Source organism: Pleurodeles waltl, chromosome 2_2, assembly GCF_031143425.1.
Source record: "Pleurodeles waltl isolate 20211129_DDA chromosome 2_2, aPleWal1.hap1.20221129, whole genome shotgun sequence".
NCBI classification, from domain to species: domain Eukaryota; kingdom Metazoa; phylum Chordata; class Amphibia; order Caudata; family Salamandridae; genus Pleurodeles; species Pleurodeles waltl.
The window spans coordinates 122,916,209-122,936,670 of NC_090439.1; positions in this window are offsets into that span (position 1 = coordinate 122,916,209).

Sequence of the window (20,462 nt, forward strand, 5' to 3'; positions counted from 1 at the left end):
GCATGTAAGTATCATGTCACGGGAGATAACAAACTGTCTGGCAAAATTGGTCTCTCATCTGCAGAAATGCAAATGTCATTTGCACTCTTTTCACATCCTGCTCTAATCCGACCTTGCTGTTCTGCTTCTGTGGAATTTTCCTGCATACTTTTGAGTTCTTCCCATTTGCCAGCTATAGACATCAACATTGAAAAGACAGTGTCCTCTTAAGATTCATCTGTGAATGTTCCACTAAATGTGCAGGTCGGAATTGCACAATAACGTGCAACTTCATTGGCGCACTTATTAGCTACTGTGACATAACCTTTGTCACTCTTGTGAACTGCACTTTTAATTACAGCAATTTCAGTTGGGAGATGCAAAGCATCTCCTCACACGTTTCCTGTTTCTTATGGGTGAACCAGATGATATCATGAAACCTCTTTGTAACCGTAACTGCCTAAAATCATGGACCACACCAAAGCCATACTATCTGTAAATATAGTCACTCTCATTTGGGCTCTTAAAGTGCAAGTTCCAGTAAGGGCAATTAGTTGTGCAACCTGTGTTGAGGTAATATCTTGAAACAAGGAAGCTTCTACAATGTCTTGCATTGTGTAAACAACGTCAGCTGCATGAGCCATCAACAAAAGTACATGATCCGGTCTAATTAAAGGCTAATCCTTTATGCCAAGCCTTGGCTTGGTTCATAGATCTGCAATATCAAGACAGTCATGTGCAAAAGTATCCGATGCATTACTTTAGGTAACAACAGTAAAGTGCTGGAATTTAAAACCTGGCAACGGATTAATGTCATATATTCAGTTGCGAGAATCTGCTGCTCATACTTGACTAACACAGGAATTGGTCATATATTGGGTCTTGGTTCTGGTTAGTAATATATCTATGGAGTGAGGGACCATAGCAACTAAGGGATGTCCCATCACTATACCTTCACACGTCTCAAGACCAGTACTCATGGCTTCCACTATTTCAGACAACCGGGCAACGCTGCAGCAATGAGGTCAAGGGTAGTGAAAAATAGGCCACTGGCCTCCTTGCCTCACCATGCATCAGAGCAAGCACTGAGAGAGTGCATCCCTCTCTTTCATTGCAAAACAAGAAAAAACATCTTATTATTATGTGGCATACCTAGTGCTGGCGTGCATCAGAGACTTTTGCTCAGCTCTAAGAAAGTTTTCATGCATGTGCTGTGATGCCGCGAAGACCAGCGGTGCACCACTTGCGGGCCGCGGTCAGATCGGTAGTCCGCGTCTGGGACAGCCGTTTCTGCCACGGGCCGCTTTTCGGGTCACAACCTGTTTTTTGGGCCACAGCGCGACCTGAAACTTTCCCTTTGGGCTCTGTTTCATGCTGACCCCACTTTTTGCCCCCTCCTAGTTTTACTTACCTATTTTTTGCAGTTTTTTTCTTTTCTTCTTTTTTCTCTTTTTCTTTTTGTTTCTATTTTGGCCATATCTTCTCTTTCCCAAGAGTCTGTGTTTCCTTCCCTGCATGCTTTGCTGTCTACTTTTTATACTATGGCTCTTTTTCCATTTACTTTGATGTGGCTTTTCCCTAACAAAGATGGTGTCTTCATTTCTTCCTGGATGTCACTTCCTGTTTGTCATTATGTAAGCACAGTTTTTCTTCTGTTACTTGCATTGCAAACACTTCCGTTCCAGTTGTACTCCTCGCTCCTGTATCTTGTGATTTTGGACTTCACCTGCTTTCCCTGTCTGCAACTTTTATTCCAGACTTTTTTTGCCTCACTTTTTCTTTTCTTTATATTTTTTTCAGTAGTTCCTTCATCTGAGGTTTTTCCCAAGTTTGGGTTTTTTCCTCTGGGACTCCTTCTGGAGGTTATGGCCTGATTGGTGTTCTATTATCAGCAGCACCGTGGCTACTGGAAAGGGTCATCCCTACCTTGGTCAATCCAGCACAAGCAAGAAACCTGGTGGTGTCCAGAGACTGGCAGATTACAGAGGTAAGAAGCGTTCAGGCTGTGACATGTTTTGTCCTGTGGAAGCAGGTCAGGCACATCTTTGTGTGTCAGTGTCAGTAAAGGCTTAGCAACTAAGGAAATGTTTGAAATCTACTGTCTACAGTAACCAACCATTCCCAGAAACATTCTGACTTCTCTTTGCATTTTTGGAGGACCCATCCATAAAATAGCCTTCACTGTCTTTTGTGACACTTTTCTTGTTCCTTTCTCAATGATATGTCCCAAACATTGGACTTCGTTATGACAGTATAGAAGTTTACTGGGGACACTTTGGGGCATATTTATACTCTGTTTGCACCGGAATTGCGTCGTTTTTTTTTACGCAATTCCGACGCAAAACTAACTCCATATTTATACTTTTGCCTTAGACGCGTCTAGCGCCAAAGTCCATGGAGTTTGCGTCATTTTTTTGCGTGGACACCTACTTTGCGTTAATGATATGCAAGGTAGGCGTTCCCGTCTAAAAAAGTGACTCCGAGGCATGTGCGCCGTATTTACACTCCCGGGCAAAAATCACGCCCGGGAGTGGGCGGGTCAAAAAAAATGACGTCCAGCCGCTTTTGCGTCATTTTTTAGTGCCTGGTCAGGGCAGGCGTTAAGGGACCTGTGGGCTCGGAAGGAGCCCAGAGGTGCCCTCCCATGCCCCCCGGGACCCCCCCTGTCACCCTTGCCCACCCCAGGAGGACGCCTAAGGATGGAGGGACCCATCCCAGGGAACATAAGGTAAGTTCAGGTAAGTATATATATATTTTTTTGTGGCATAGGGGGGCCTGATTTGTGCCCCCCTACATGCCACTATGCCCAATGACCATGCCCAGGGGACAGAAGTCCCCTGGGCATGGCCATTGGGCAAGGGGGCATGACTCCTGTCTTTGCTAATGGGGGTTGGGAGTCGAAAAAAATGGCGCAAATCGGGTTGAGGCGATAATTTTGCCTCAGCCTGACTTGCTCCATTTTTTGGCGCCCAAGCTCCATATTCCCCTACGCCGGCGCTGCCTGGTGTACGTCATTTTTTTTTTACGCACACCAGGCTGCGCCGCCGGCTAACGCCGGCTAACGTCATTGAATAAATACGGCGCCCGCATGGCGCTGCAGAATGGCGTTAGCCGGCGTTAGATTTTTTGACGCACAACTGCGTTGGCGCAGTTGTGCGTCGAAAAGTATAAATATGGCCCTTTATGCCCATCATTATTAACTGGTTTAGGAGTGCAATGGTATCCTGTTTACAAGCTTCTTTAATGCTCAGTGCCACAGGCATCCACAAGGACTGACTAACAAGGCATTTTCAATGTCTCAAGATTTTTCTGCAGAATCTGATTAAAAATTGAAGGACTTATGTATACTCTGGTGGGACTCTGCACAATGCAAAAACTCTCTCTTGAAACTCAAACGGGAATAGGAACAGGTTGTCCTCATGCAATGGGGTCGAACAGAAGACCTAACAAAAATCCATGACAGTGAACCATGCTCCTATGCACAGAATTTGATAAAGTATGATGGGTGGATAACATACCACAGGACAACACGGGAAGACTATTTAATTTTTCTTTTGTAAATTCTGGATTATTATGAATTTCCACTGGGCTTCTGTACAACCTTAATCGGTAAGTTACAAAGACGCCCTACTATTTCTCTCCAGATTAAATTCTTCAACACATCCTCAGTTATTGGTGTTATTCCTGCCACTGTCTCTGGGATCAAATGATATTGTGGTGTTCTCAGGAAAACAGCATTTGGCTTTACTGTGATACAGACTGGTTCTACACCTTTAATTAGTCCACTGTCTTTCCCCTTGAAATCCCATATTTTTGTATTCAAAGGGTTACACACATTCGTACATGGTGTCCCCAGTGGTGCAAGATCACTGAGAAAGAGGGTCCATTGTGCTTTCCTAGATGGGGTACATTTAATTTGCAATTTATAGAGAGACTAAGAGAAACACTTTGTGACATGAGGCTTCCTCCTAAACCTACGCAATATGAAGCACTAAGTGCTTGGGAGAAGATGGCTCACAATAGGGATAGAGAGAAATACCAAACATGAACAAAGAGAGCCATGAGAAATTACACAGTGCAATATGAGATAAGCAACAACAGAGGTGGAGAAAGAATAGAGTGGAGGAAACTAGATTATATCCTGTCATTACTAATGACAAATCTGAGGAACAGAAAAAAGCCCAAAATTAAAAAGGATGAAGGTGAAAAAGGTAATGAAAAAAAATTTGAATCTGATAGTGATTTAGGAGATAAGATATTGGACGAATTATCGGCTGCACGTCCACAACCTTATGTGGTTTCTGAGGCAAGTATTGAGGATAATTTTTCTAATAATGTGATAGTGATCCAAATGCTTTCGAAATTGAAAGAGCATTACAGATGATACAGCCTATTGTGAAACAGCATGTTGATCAACCTGCTATTACCAAATATTGTGCCTGCCCAAGTTGAGATTGTACATGAAGTAATGCCTGTAGGTGTTTTTGTTTCCATTGTGACAATACAACCACCTGTTTTAGGACTATCACATCACAGCCAGTAGAGATGTGCACACCAAATGCTCTGTTAATATCCTCCCAAATGCAGTAGCTCAAGGAGCCGTGGAAGGAGCACCTGCTTCAGGGTTTATCCCAACTTCACTGAATTTACAGATTGTTGTATGGACACCACAACAGATTTTTCAATTATTAAGGGAAGGGTGAATTGTCTTTATGACACAGGCAACACAAGGTGAGACAAATTTGATTGAAGATGGTTTTTTTTCCCTGATGGTTTGAGGAAGCTGCCAGGAAAAATACAAAAACAGAGAAACATAAATCCCACCAACTAGTCAAAGTGCAGAGAGAGACCACTAAGGCCTTCATTCGGACCTTGGCGGGCGGCGGAGGCCGCCCGCCAAAGTCCCGCCGTCAAAATACCGTACCGCGGTCGCAAGACCGCGGCGGGTATTTTGACTTTTCCCCTGGGCTGGCGGGCAGCCGCCGAAAGGCCGCCCGCCAGCCCAGGGGAAAACGACCTTCCCACCATGAAGCCGGCTCGTAATCGAGCCGGCTGAGTGGTAAGGTGTGACGGGTGCTACTGCACCCGTCGCGTATTTCACTGTCTGCTATGCAGACAGTGAAATACTAGCGGGGCCCTCTTACGGGGGCCCCTGCAGTGCCCATGCCATTTGCATGGGCACTGCAGGGGCCCCCAGGGGCCCCGCGACACCCCCTACCGCCATCCTGTTCCTGGCGGGCGAACCGCCAGGAACAGGATGGCGGTAGGGGGTGTCAGAATCCCCCATGGCGGCGCAGCGAGCTGCGCCGCCATGGGGGATTCAAATGGGCAACGGAAAACCGGCGGGAGACCGCCGGTTTTCCATTTCTGACCGCGGCCAAAGCGCCGCGGTCAGAATGCCCAAGGGAGGACCGCCGGCCTGTCGGCGGTGCTCCCGCCCCCGTTGGCCCTGGCGGTGCAACACCGCCAGGGTCATAATGAGGGCCTAAATGTCCTGAGATGATTTGAAATAGAATTGGAAGAAATTATTAGAGGTTGTTTGTATCTTGAACATGTGAATCAATACCAAGAAAAATAACTGATTTATCTGTGCAAAGAAATTACTAGGTGAGCTGCAACTGTACATGACAAAGTGACAGAATTAATAAATTATTATGATGTTGATCTCTCAAAAAGCATACAAATTGCGGAAAACGTTTCAGGGTATATTTAAATGATTAATCAGATGAGACACTGTGTTCTTCAGGAATTGTGATTGCACATTATTGAATTTATTAAATGTGTCAGCAGATATAGTGACCTTGAGAAATTAGAAGGCAAATGGGCATGAAAAGAGAGAATACACCTACTCTAGGAGCATGCACATATATAAGGTTTCATATTAGTATTTGAAACAAGTTGTTTCTATTTGCAGTCAGGTCATCCAATCAGCTTGTTGTGCCTTCATGGGAACAGAAAAGTTTTCACTGTCTAAGCAGTCAAAAGAAAGATATTAACATTCAAAATAAATCATTATGTGAAACATTTGGTAGGCACTCAGAATAGTTCCCAATTGTTACTATACAACAACAACAGTTCATGATTAGGCCTCTGCATTACACCATTAGATCATAGGTTTCTCATCCATTCTAACTAGCAAGACTATTGTTCTTACAGAAACGTTCTGTGGAAACTAAACTAAACATTTGAATATTTTATTGTATTATATGAAAACCCAGCCTATGGAAAGCTCAAAATCAAACATTTTCTATGAAATCATTCTCTTCTCAGGACATTTGCATCATTAAAAGTTTAACATTTCACATTCCAGACCTAGGGCAGGTTTGGCAAAAAGAAAATGCATTCTGCAGCTATTCAAACTTAATACATGTAAATGTGTAAGCCCAATGCTCAATTGCTTATAAAATACGGCTTGTAATTCAACCCCTTCGCAGCCAGGCCTTTTCCCCCTCAGGTGCCAAGCCATTTTTTGGCTATTTGGGGCAGGGCGCGCTTAGGCCCTCATAACTTTTTGGCCACATAAGCTACCCACGCCAAATTTTCATCCTTTTTTCCAACATCCTAGGGATTCTAGAGCTACCCAGACTTTGTGGGTTTACCCTGAAGGAGACCAAGAAATTAGCCAAAAAATACAGTGAAAATGTAAAAAAATTGGAAAAAAGGGCTGCAGAAGAAGGCTTGTGGTTTTATCCCTGAAATTGGCATCAACAAAGGGTTTGCAGTGCTAAAATCACCAACTCCTCAGCTTCCAGGAACAGGCAGACCTGAATCAGAAAACCCAACTTTTCAACACAATTGTAGCATTTAACTGGGACATTCCCCATTTTTATAATTTTTTGTGCTTTCAGCCTCCTTCCAGTCAGTGACAGAAATGGGTGTGAAACCAATGCTGGATCCCAGAAACCTAAAGATTTCTAAAAAGTAAAGAACATTCTGAATTCAGCAATCGGTGATTTGTGTAGATCCTACAAGGGTTTTCTACAGAAAATAACAACTGAAATATAAAAATATTGAAATTGAGGTGAATAAAAACGGCCATTTTTCTCTACGTTTTACTCTATAACATTTGCCTGCAATGTCAGATTTTTTCCGTTATGTCTACTAGACCCTTCTGGTTGCGGGGATATATAGGGCTTGTAGGTTCATCAAGAACCGTAGGTACCCAGAGCCAATGAATGAGCTGCACCTTGCAGTGGGTTTCCATTTCATACCGAGTATACAGCAATTCATTTGCTGAAATATAAAGAGTGAAAAATAGGTATCAAGAAAACCTTTGTATTTCCAAAATGGGCACAAGATAAGGTGTTGAGTAGCAGTGGTTATTTGCACATCTCTGAATTCTGGGGTGCCCATACTAGCATGTGAATTACAGGGCATTTCTCAAATAGACATCATTTTTACACACTGTCTTATAATTGGAAGGACAACATGTAGAGAAAGGCAAGGGGCAATAACACTTGTTTTGGTATTCTATGTTCCCCCGAGTCTCCTGATAAAAATGGTACCTCACTTGTGTGGGTAGGCCTAGCGCCCGCAACAGGAAATGCCGAAAAAAAAACAAAGTGGACACATCACATTTTCCCAAAGAAAAACAGAGGAGTTTTTTGCAAAGTGCCTACCTGTGGATTTTGGCCTCTAGCTCAGCCGGCACCTAGGGTAACCTACCAAAGCTGTGCATTTTTAAAAACTAGAGATCTAGGGAAATTCAAGATGGTGTGACTTGTGGGGCTCTCACCAGCTTCTGTTACCCAGAATCCTTTGCAAACCTCAAAATTTGGTTAAAAAACACTTTTTCTTCACATTTCGGTGACAGAAAGTTCTGGAAACTGAGAGGGGCCACAAAGTTCCTTCCACCCAGTGTTAACCCAAGTCTCCCAATAAAAATAGTACCACACTTGTGTGGGTAGGCCTAGTGCCCGCGACAGGAAATGCCCCAAAACACAACGTGGACACATCACATTTTTCCACAAAAAACAGAGGTGTTTTTTGCAAAATGCTTACCTGTGGTTTTTTGCCTCTAGCTGAGCCAGCACCTAGGGAAACCTACCAAACCTGTGTAGTTCTGAAAACTAGAGACTTGAGGAATCCAAGATGGAGTGACTTGTGGGGCTCTCACCAGGTTCTGTTACCCAGAATCCTTTGTAAACCTCAAAATTTGGCAAACAATACACATTTTTACCTCACATTTCGGTGACAGAAAGTTCTGGAAACTGAGAGGGGCCACAAAGTTCCATCCACCCAGTGTTCCCCCAAGTCTCCCAATAAAAATAGTACCACACTTGTGTGGGTAGGCCTAGTGCCCGCGACAGGAAATGCCCCAAAACACAACGTGGACACATCACATTTTTCCACAAAAAACAGAGGTGTTTTTTGCAAAATGCTTACCTGTGGTTTTTTGCCTCTAGCTGAGCCAGCACCTAGGGAAACCTACCAAACCTGTGTAGTTCTGAAAACTAGAGACTTGGGGAATCCAAGATAGAGTGACTTGTGGGGCTCTCACCAGGTTCTGTTACCCAGAATCCTTTGTAAACCTCAAAATTTGGCAAACAATACACATTTTTACCTCACATTTCGGTGACAGAAAGTTCTGGAATCTGAGAGGAGCCACAAAGTTCCTTCCACCCAGTGTTCCCCCAAGTATCGCAATAAAAATGGTACCTCACTTGTGTGGGTAGGTCTAGTGCCCGTGACTGGAAATGACCCAAAACACAAAGTGGATATATCACATTTTTCCACAAAAAACAGAGTTTTTTTTTACAAAGTGCTTACCTGTGGATTTTAGCCTCTAGCTCAGCCGGCACCTAGGGAAACCTACCAAACCTGTGCATTTTTTAAAGCTAGAGACCTAGGGGAATCCAATATGTGGTGACTTGTGGGGATCTCACCAGGTTCTGTTACCCAGTATCCTTTGCAAACCTCAAAATTTGGCTAAAAAAACACTTTTTCCTCACATTTCGTTGACAGAAAGTTCTGGAATCTGAGAGGAGCCACAGATTTCCTTCCACCCAGAGTTTCGCCAAGTCGCCCGATAAAAATGATACCTCACTTGAGTGGGTAGGCCTAATGCCCGCGACAGGAAATGCCCCAAAACACAACATGGACACATCACATTTTTCCACAGAAAACAGAGGTGTTTTTTGCAAAATGCCTATCTGTGGATTTTGGCCTCTAGCTCATCCGGCACCTAGGGAAACCTACCAAACCTGTGCATTTTTCAAAACTAGAGACCTAGGGGAATCCAAGATGGGGTGACTTGTGGGGCTCTCACCAGGTTCTGTTACCCAGAATCCTTTGCAAACCTCAAAATGTGGCAAAAAAAATCACTTTTTCCTCACATTTCGGTGACAGAAAGTTCTGGAATCTGAGAGGAGCCACAAAGGTCCTTCCACCCAGTGTTCCCCCAAGTTTCCAGAACTTTCTGTCACCGAAATGTGAGGAAAAAGTGTTTTTTCAACCAAATTGTGAGGTTTGCAAAGGATTCTGGGTAACAGAACCTGGTCAGAGCCCCACAAGTCACCCCATCTTGAATTTCCCTAGATCTCTAGTTTTTAATAATGCACAGCTTTCGTAGGTTTCCCTAGGTGCCGGCTGAGCTAGAGGCCAAAATCCACAGGTAGGCACTTTGCAAAAAACTCCTCTGTTTTTCTTTGGGAAAATGTGATGTGTCCACTGTGTGTTTTGGGGCATTTCCTGTTGTGGGCACAAATCACCCATTGCTGAATTCAGAATGTTCTTTACTTTTTAGAAATCTTTAGGTTTCTGGGATCCAGGATTGGTTTCACACCCATTTCTGTCACTGACTGGAAGGAGGCTGAAAGCACAAAAAATTGTAAAAATGGGGACTGTCCCATTAAATCTAAAATTGTGTTGAAAAGTTGGGTTTTCTGATTCAGGTCTGCCTGTTCCTGGAAGATGAGAAGTTGGTGATTTTAGCACTGCACACCCTTTGTTGATGCCAATTTCAGTGATAAAACCACAAGCCTTCTTCTGCAGCCCTTTTTTCCCTTTTTAAAAAGAATATATATATTCTCACTGTATTTTTTGGCTAATTTCTTGGTCTCCTTCAGGGTAAACCTACAAAGTCTGGGTAGCTCTAGAATCCCTAGGATGTTGGAAAAAATGATGCAAATTTGGCGTGGGTAGCTTATGTGGACAAAATGTCATGAGGGCCTAAGCTGGCCCTGCCCCAAATAGCCCAGAAATGGCCTGGCACCTGAGGGGGAAAAGGCCTGGCTGCAAAGGGGTTAAATTACAAGCCGTATTTTATAAGCAATTGAGCATTGGGATTACACATTTACATGTATTAAGTTTGAATAGCTGCAGAATGCATTTTCTTTTTGCCAAACCTGCCCTAGGTCTGGAATGTGAAATGTTAAACGTTTAATGATGCAAATGTCCTGAGAAGAGAATGATTTCATAGAAAATGTTTGATTTTGAGCTTTCCGTAGGCTGGGTTTTCATATAATACAATAATGTATTCAAATGTTAAGTTTAGTTTCCACAGAACGTTTCTGTAAGAACAATAGTCTTGCTAGTTAGAATGGATGAGAAACCTATGATCTAATGGTATAATGCAGAGGCCTAACCATGAACTGTTGTTGTTGTATAGTAATCTAACAATGGGAACTATTCTGAGTGCCTACCAAATGTTTCACATATTGATTCATTTGAATGTTAATATCTGTCTTTTGACTGCTTAGACAGTGAAAACTTTTCTGTTCTCATGAAGGCACAACAAGCTGATTGGATGAGGTGACTGCAAATAGAAACAACTTGTTTCAAATACTAATATGAAACCTTATATATGTGCATGCTCCTAGAGTAGGTGGATTCTCTCTTTTCATGCCCATTTGCCTTCTAATTTCTCAAGATCACTCTATCTGCTGACACATTTGATAAATTCAATAATGTGCAATCACAATTCCTGAAGAACACAGTGTCTCATCTGATTAATCATTTAAATATACCCTGAAACGTTTTCCGCAATTTGTGTTTTTTTTGAGAGATCAACATCATAATTCTTTATTAAATCTGTCACTTTGTCATGTACAGTTGCAGCTCACCTAGTAATTTCTGTGCACAGATAAATCTGTTATTTTTCTTGGTATTGATTCACATGTTCAAGATACAAACAACCTCTAATTATTTCTTCCAATTCTATTTCAAATCATCTCAGGACATTTAGTGGTCTCTCTCTGCATTTTGAATAGTAGGTGGGATTCGTGTTTCTCTGTTTTTTGAATTTCCCCTGGCAGCTTCCTCAAACCATCAGGGAAAAAACCTATCTTCAATCAAATTTGTCTCACCTTGTGTTGCCTGTGTCATAAAGACAACTCACCCTTCCCTTAGTAATTGAATAATCTTTTGTGGTGTCCATACAACAATCTGTAAATTCAGTGAAGTTGGGATAAACCCTGTAGCTCCTTTAGATACTGCATTTGGGAGAATATTAACAGGAGCATTTGGTGTGCACATCTCTACTGGCTGTGATGTGATAACCCTAAAACAGGTGGTTGTATTGTCACAATGGAAACAAAAACACCTACAGGCATTACTTCATGTACAATCTCAACTTAGGCAGGCACAATATTTGGTAATAGCAGGTTGTCCAACATGCTGTTTCACAATAGGCTGTATCATCTGTAATGCTCTTTCAATTTCGAAAGCATTTGCATCACTATCACATTATTAAAAAAATTATCCTCAATACTTGCCTCAGAAGCCACATAAGATTGTGGACGTGCAGCTGATAATTCGGCCAATATCTTATCTCCTGAATCACTATCAGATTCAAATTTATTTTCATTACTTTTTTCATCTTCATCCTTTTTAATTTTGGGCTTTTTTCTGTTCCTCAGATTTGTCATTAGTAATGACAAGATATAGGCCCTCATTCTGACCCTGGCGGTCCTAAACTGCCAGGGCCACGGGCAACGGAAGCACCGCCAACAGGCTAGCGGTGCTTCAGTGCCCATTCTGACAGAAAAGGGGATCCGGTGGTTTCCCGCCGGATTTCCCCTGGGCCAGAGAATCCTCCATGGCGGCGCTGCTTGCAGCGCCGCCATGGGGATTCCGACCCCCTTCCTGCCATCCTGTTCCTGGCGGTAAAACCCGCCAGGAACAGGATGGCGGGAACGGGTGTCGTGGGGCCCCTGGGGGCCCCTGCACTGCCCATGCCACTGGCATGGGCAGCGCAGGGGCCCCCTAACAGGGCCACACAAAGATTTTCACTGTCTGCTATGCAGACAGTGAAAATCGCGACGGGTGCAACTGCACCCGTTGCACCCCTGCAACTCCGCCGGCTCCATTCGGAGCCGGCTTCCTCGTTGCAGGGGCTTTCCCGCTGGGCCGGCGGGCGATCTTCTGGCGATCGCCCGCCGGCCCAGCTGGAAAGTCAAAATGACCCCTGCGGTCTATAGACCGCGGTGCGGTCTTTCGGCGGTTTCCGCCCGGCGGGCGGTGCCCGCCGCCCGCCGGGCTCAGAATGAGCCCCATAATCTAGTTTCCTCCACTCTATTCTTTCTCCACCTCTGTTGTTGCTTATCTCATATTGCACTGCGTAATTTCTCATGGCACTCTTTGTTCATGTTTGGTATTTCTCTCTATCCCTATTGTGAGCCATGTTCTCCCAAGCACTTAGTGCTTCATATTGCATATGTTTAGGAGGAAGCCTCATGTCACAAAGGGCCATATTTATACTTTTTGACGCAAAACTGCGCTAACGCAGTTTTGCGTCAAAAAAAATTAGCGCCGGCTAACGCCATTCTGAAGCGCCATGCGGGCGCCGTATTTAATCAATGACGTTAGCCGGCGTTAGCCGCCGGCGCTGCCTGGTGTGCTTGGAAAAAAACGACGTACACCAGGCAGCGCCGGCGTAGGGGGATATGGAGCTTGGGCGTAAAAAAATGGGGCAAGTCAGGCTGAGGCAAATTTTTCGCCTCAACCTGATTTGCGCCATTTTTTTCGACTCCCAACCCCCATAGAAAGGACTCCTGTCTTAGCAAAGACAGGAGTCATGCCCCCTTGCCCAATGGCCATGCCCAGGGGACTTCTGTCCCCTGGGCATGGTCATTGGGCATAGTGGCATGTAGGGGGGCACAAATCAGGCCCCCCTATGCCACCCCAAAAAATAAAAAAAAATACTTACCTGAACTCACCTTAATGTCCCTGGGATGGGTCCCTCCAGCCTTGGGTGTCCTCCTGGGGTGGGCAAGGGTGACAGGGGGTGTCCCTGGGGGCATGGGAGGGCACCTCTGGGCTCCTTCCGAGCCCACAGGTCCCTTAAAGCCTGCCTTGTCCAGGAGCTAAAAAACGGCGCAAAAGCGGCCGTACGTCATTTTTTTTGACCCGCCCATTCCCGGGCGTGAATTTTGCCCGGGAGTGTAAATACGGCGCACATGCCTCGGAGTCAATTTTTTAGACGGGAACGCCTACCTTGCATCTCATTAACGCAAAGTAGGTGTCTACACTAAAAAATAATGCAAACTCCATGGACTTTGGCGCTAGACGCGTTTAACGCCAAAGTATAAATATGGAGTTAGTTTTGCGTCGGAATTGCGTAAAAAAAAACGACGCAATTCTGGCGCAAACAGAGTATAAATATGCCCCAAAGTGTTTCTCTTAGTCTCTCTATAAATTGCAAATTAAATGTACCCCATCTAGGAAAGCTTAATGGACCCTCTTTCCCAGTGATCTTGCACCACTGGGGACGCCATGTACGAATGTGTGTAACCCTTTGAATACAGAAATATGGGATTTCAAGGGGAAAGACAGCAGTCTAATTAAAGGTGTAGAACCAGTCCGTATCACAGTAAAGCCAAATGCTGTTTTCCTGAGAACACCACAATATCATTTGATCCCAGAGACAGTGGCAGGAATAACACCAATAAATGAGGATGTGTTGAAGAAAGGAATCTGGAGAGAAATAGTAGGGAGTCTTTGTAACTCACCGATTAAGGGGTTACAGAAGCCCAATGGGAAATTCATACTAATCCAGAATTTACAAAAGAAAAATTAAATAGTCTCCCAGTGTTGTCCTGTGGTACATTACCCACCCATCATACTTTATCAAATTCTGTGCATAGGAGCATGGTTCACTGTCATGGATTTTTGTCAGGTCTTCTGTTCGACTCCATTGCATGAGGACAACCTGTTCCTATTCCCGTTTGAGTTTCAAGAGAGAGTTTTTGCATGGTGCAGAGTCCCACCAGAGTATACATAAAGTCCTTAAATTTTTAATCAGACTCTGCAGAAAAATCTTGAGACATTGAAAATGCCTTGTTAGTCAGTCCTTGTGGATGCCTGTGGCACTGAGCATTAAAGAAGCTTGTAAACAGGATACCACAGGTTCAAGACTGATCTGCATATGGCTGGGTCTAAACTGGGGTGACGTTGTGAGCAAAATAACAATTAATTAAACCCAGATCTATGACTGGGGGTGAGTGTTTGAAAAGTTTGAACACTGTCCATCATTTTATTTTATTTTGTTTTGTGATGTCGCTTTGGGCGCCCTAAGTGGCAGGTGTATGCCCAGATGTGGGTCCCTTGCTCGCTGCACCACTGGAATCAAGCTAGTTGGGCTGATGAAGGGTGATACCTTGAAACCTGTTCCAGGATGCTTGTTTCCTGTTCAGAGAGGATCTGGCTGAGTAGTTTGGGCTGGAGTGTTCCTATGGGGAACAGGATCAATACTGATTGGCATATGGCTGAGTCTAAACTGGGGTGATGTGGCAAGCAAAATAACAATGTATTAAATCTGTGATTGGGGGTTAGTGTTTGAAAAGTTTCAACACTCCGTCCATCATTTTATTTTATTTTGTTTTGCGATTTTGTTTTGTGCGCCCTAAGTGGCAGAGGTGTGTCCAGATGTAGGTCCCTTGCTCGCTGCGCCACTGGATTCTTGGCTGATGAAGGGTGATACCCTGAAACCGGTCCGAGGATGCTTGTTTCCTGTCCAGGGAGGACCTGGCCTAGCAGTTCATGCTGGACTGTTCCCATGGGGAACAGGGTCAAAACTGATTTGCATATGGCTAGGTCTAAACTGGGGTGACATGGCGAACAAAATAACCAGGCATTAAACCGAGATCTGTGACTGGGTGGTGAGTGTTTGAAAAGTTTCAACACTCCATCCATCATTTTATTTTATTTTTTATTTTGTTTTCTGAAGTTGCTTCGTGCACCCTAAGTGGCAGGGGTATGCCCAGAAATGGGTCCCTTGCTCACTGTGCCACTGCATTCAAGCTAGTCTGGTTGATGAAGGGTGATACCTTGAAACTAGTCCAAGGATGCTTGTTTCCTGTCCAGGGAGGACTTGACTTAGCAGTTTGGGATGGACTGTTTCCATAGCAAACAGGGTCAAGACTGATTTGCATACGGCTGGGTCTAAACTGGGGTGATGTGGCGAGCAAACTAACAATAGATTAAACCCAGATCTGTGACTGGGGTGAGTGTTTGAAAAGTTTTAACACTCCATCATTTTATTTTATTTTGTGATGTTGCAGGTTTCTCTATACCAGCCATTCATTATATTAATATGTTGTGTACCACAATAGTCTCTTCTAAACTGTAGTGTAGGTGCACAGGGGGGCAGGGGATTGGGGCAAATCATGCCCCTCCTTCATTATACATCTTCAGTCTTCTCATAATGCATTTTTGGTACATGTGGCTCATGTTCATTCTAGGTCAACTAAACTACAAATCTCTGAGGTTTCAGGGTAGGGTCTTTCTTTCAGCCTTAACTTCCTGAACTTGAAATTCTCAGTCCTCTGTGTTTTAACTCTCTTTCTTCTTCTCTCTCTTTCTCTCTCCCTCCCCCTCTGTCTCTCTATCTTTCTCTATCTATCTATCTCTAAATCAGGACAACTCCTCTCTAAATCAGACCAACCACCTACGACTCGCCCAGAGGCGGGACAACCTCTCCAGTTTGTTCTTCTAGCCAAAGAAGTACCCCCAGCCTTAAAAGTATCAGCAGCAGGGAGAGCTGTTTCTACCACATCATGTCATCCTAATGATTTCGTAGAGCACATAGCAATGACAAGGGGTCAAGGTATTATGGGATACTGAGATGCACAAATAAAAAGCCAAGGAACAACCTCTAGTTATGCCACTGTCAAATACAAGCCCCACAATCAACTGAAGGAAGTATGGAATATCAATTGGTCAAGGAGATATGAATTAGGAAATCACAGGTATAGCACATGACTTATAATATTTACTGATGAACAGATAAGGACCCTGGTCTTTTAAGGCAGCCCAACTTATATTAACAAAGTGGTGTCTCAGGGCAGATCTACTGAATAAAGCTCAGAAAAGGAGTTTAACCATTAGGTGCCATTCAAGGTGACGGAAGAAAAGCCAGAAAAGTTGCAACCATAAAGCAAGGAATTTTCACATAGTGTTGTGTGTGTTCTGTCCTAGAAGGCAGCACTATATACCAAGCAAATTATGGTCATCCATAACATATGTTGCATATTGAGGGAGAAATTATAGACATTGGGTTTAGAACAGTGACCCAATTTTAACAAGAGTCAGTGCACAGCTCTCTCAGGTAAAAATCCATTTGTGTGCTTCATTAATTGGCTGCTAATAACTAACAACTTTCAGTCTGTCCACAGCCTGGTGAGATGTCATTAACCACCCTCCTCTATTAGCACTTTGAATGCACCACCTGTTCAACTGCACTTTTTGCTCTACTCGGGAAGCAATGGTGATGAAAACAAAATGGAGCTCATTCAGTGGATGGAGTGTACACGTCAAGATCTCGGGGGTGAAACTCTGGGTCATCCAAAACAGTCAAAAGATAGCTCAGCTCAGAAAAATGAGGAAGGACTTTCATCAAGCAGAAAGTATTGTAGAATAAGTGAAAGACCTGTGCACAACAATATGTGAGTCTCATTCTTAAAGCATGATATTCCCATCTACCTCTTGGAAACATTTGCCGATTTTACTTGAAACAGAATCAAAACTCTTTACATTGTGCTGCTTGATACATTTGTGGGATGAGTGATACTCTGCCTTAGAGCTATGCACTCCCCAACCACAGCATGACCAAGAAAATCTCAAACCATTACCAGCAACCATCACAAGTTGTGATTAAATAGGATGTGCCATAATGATATCTGACAGGAGACCCATGATATTATAAAATATTTTCTTCAAGTACGCCCCCAAGCTACACCCAAAAGTAACGGTTTGGCACTAACAAATATGAGTTCTCAGAATTTGACTAGTTCTAAGGTGTTTTTAAATAATAAAAATTACTGCAATTAACATATAACCATAACATGTAGGCCTTAACCCCTAGGGTACCCCGGACGAGACCAGCTTATCCTGCTATGGGCCCCCGGGGGGGAGCGCTAGCGCTCCCCCAGATGGCCGAGTACCCCCCTCCCCTGGGCAGAGATGGAAGGGGAATCGCTTCCCCTTCCACCCCCGCCCCCGGTGCTGAAAGCTCAGCTTCCAGCGCAGATCAAAGGAGAAATGCAAAAGCATTTCTCCTCCGATCACGTGGAGGGGGCAGAGAGGCATGAAAGGAGAGGAAAGGCATTTCCTCTCCTTCCATGTCTCTAAGGGGCGTTTCTGCTACCCGATCACAATGCGATTGGGCAGCAGAACTGCCCACTAGACACCAGGGATTTTTTTTTTGCTATATGAAATAAGGGGAGCGGCCCCTTGGGCAAGGGCCTCTCCTTGGAGGGCAAAATATTTCTAGGCCATTTCTATCTGCCCCGGGGGGGGGGGCATAAATCTACTAGACACTAGGGATACATTTTTTTAATCTTTTTTATGTTTCTGGAGTGACCCCTTGGGCAAGGGTCGCTCCGGGGTGGGGGGCGGGGTGACAAATTATTATTAGGCCATTTCGGCAGATCGGTCTTGCAATCTTCCCCGGAGGGGCAGAAACCACTAGACACCAGGGATTATTGTTCTTTTTTTTTGTACTTGCGAATAAGGGTAAGCCAATGGGGCAGAAAACCACTAGACACCAGGGATCATTTTTTTTTTTTTTTTTTTGTTATGTATGGGGAGCGACCCCTTAGCCAAGGGTCGCTCCCAGGGGGACAAATTATTATTAGGCCATTTCTCCCCCCCCACCCCCTCCCCGGTGGCAGATCGGCCCTGCAATCTCCCCCCGGGGGCAGAAACCACTAGAAACCAGGGATTTTTTTTTTTTCATACTTGCGCATAAGGGGAGTGGCCCCTTGGGCAAGGGCCGCTGCCCAGTGGGGCAAATTATTTTTAGGCCATTTCTGCCCCCCCGGGGGCAGATTGGCCTAATATTATTAGGCTGATCTGCCCCCGGGGGGGCAGAAAACCACTAGACACCAGGGATAATTATTGTTGTTGTTTATTTTAATTTTTTAATGTTTGGGGAGCGACCCTTTAGGCAAGGGTCTCTCCTGGGAGGCCAAATTATTTTTAGGCCATTTGTACCCCTGGGGGCCAGATCAGCCTAATATAATTAGGCCGATCTGAAACCAGGGTTTTTTTTTTTTTTATACTAACGCATAAGGGGAGCGGCCCCTTTGGCAAGGGCCACTCTCCAGGGGGGCAAAATATTTTTAGGCCTTTTCATCCCCCCCGGATGCAGATAGGCCTAATATAATTAGGCGGATCTGCCCCCAGGGGCGACAGAAACCTCTAGACACCAGGGATATATACATTTTTTTTAATTAACTTTATGTTTTTATGTATGGGGAGCCACCCCATAGACAAGGGTTGCTCCCCTGGGTGGCAAATTGTATTTACGACATTTCTGCCCCCCTTGGGGGCAGATCAGCCTATTTTTGTTAGGCCAATCTGCCCCAAAGGGGGAAGAAACCTCTGGACACCATGGATTGGTATGTGTATGTGTGTGTTTTGTTTGGGGGGGGCAGCCCCTTGGGCAAGGGTCGTTTCCCGTGGGGACACATTACTGCTGGCCATAACTGCCCCCCTTGGGGCAGATTGGCCTATTTTTGGAAGGCCCATCTGCCACCAAGCGGGGTAGAAAGCTCACCAGGGACTAGGGAAGATTGTTTTTTCCAAAATAAGAGGTATGGCCATACCCCCACCCCAAATAAATGGGGCCAAAGTTGTTCTCCCCACCAGTGGGCAGATTGGGCAATTGCCCCCGATCCACACCCAGGGGGGACAGAAAGTCTACTAGATGCCAGGGAATTAAAAAAATAAAAGAAAATAATGGGGTGGTGGTTACCAACCAGTATGGGCCTGGTTATGCCCCCACCCAAACTGAAGGGGCTAACAGTCTTTCAGCTCTCCCCCGCACACTAAAACATCTTATCCCATGGCAAGCAAGAGGAAATTTGATTATTTTTGTTTTTTGTTTTACATTGGGGCCATGAGAGCTGGGTAACTCTCAAAAGCGTCCCACTTGGAATGGTGAGAGCTGCACTTTTTTAAACTTAATTTTCCACAGAAAACAGAGGTGTTTTTTGCAAAGTACCTACCTGTGGATTTTGGCCTCTAGCTCAGCCAGCATCTAGGGAAACCTACCAAACCTGTGTAGTTTTGAAAACTAGAGACCTAGGGGAATCCAAGTCGGAGTGACTTGTGGGGCTCTCACCGGGTTTTGTTACCCAGAATCCTTTGCAAACCTCAAAATTTGGTTAAAAAAACACTTTTTCTTCACATTTCGGTGACAGAAAATTCTGGAAACTGAGAGGGGCCACAAAGTTCCTTCCACCCAGTGTTCCCCCAAGTCTCCCAATGAAAATAGTACCACACTTGTGTGGGTAGGCCTAGTACCCGCGACTGGAAATGCCCCAAAACACAAAGTGGATACATCACATTTTTCCACAAAAAACAGAGATGTTTTTTGCAAAGTGCTTACCTGTGGATTTTAGCCTCTAGCTGAGCCAGCACCTAGGGAAACCTACCAAACCTGTGCATTTTTGAAAACTAGAGACCTAGCGGAATCCAGTACGTGGTGACTTGTGGGGCTCTCACCAGGTTCTGTTACCCAGAATCCATTGCAAACCTCAAAATTTGGCTAAAGAAAACACTTTTTCCTCACATTTCGGTGACAGAAAGTTCTGGAATCTGAGAGGAGCCACAAATTTCCTTCCACCCAGAGTTTCCCCAAGTCTCCCAATAAAAATAGTTCCACAGTTGTGTGGGTAGGCCTAGTGCCCCAAAACACAACGTGGACACATCACATTTTTCCACAGAAAACAGTGGTGTTTTTTGCAAAGTGCCTACCTGTGGATTTTGGCCTCTAGCTCAGCCGGCACCTAGGGAAACCTACCAAACCTGTGCATTTATTAAAACTAGAGACCTAGGGGAATCCAAGATGTGGTGACTTGTCGGGCTCTCACCAGATCCTGTTACCCAGAATCCTTTGTAAACCTCAAAATTTGGCTAAAAAAAAACTTTTTCCTCACATTTGGGTGACAGAAAGTTCTGGAATCTGAGAGGAGCCACAAGTTCCTTCCACCCACCGTTCCCCCAAATCTCGCAATAAAAATTGTACCTCACTTGTGTGG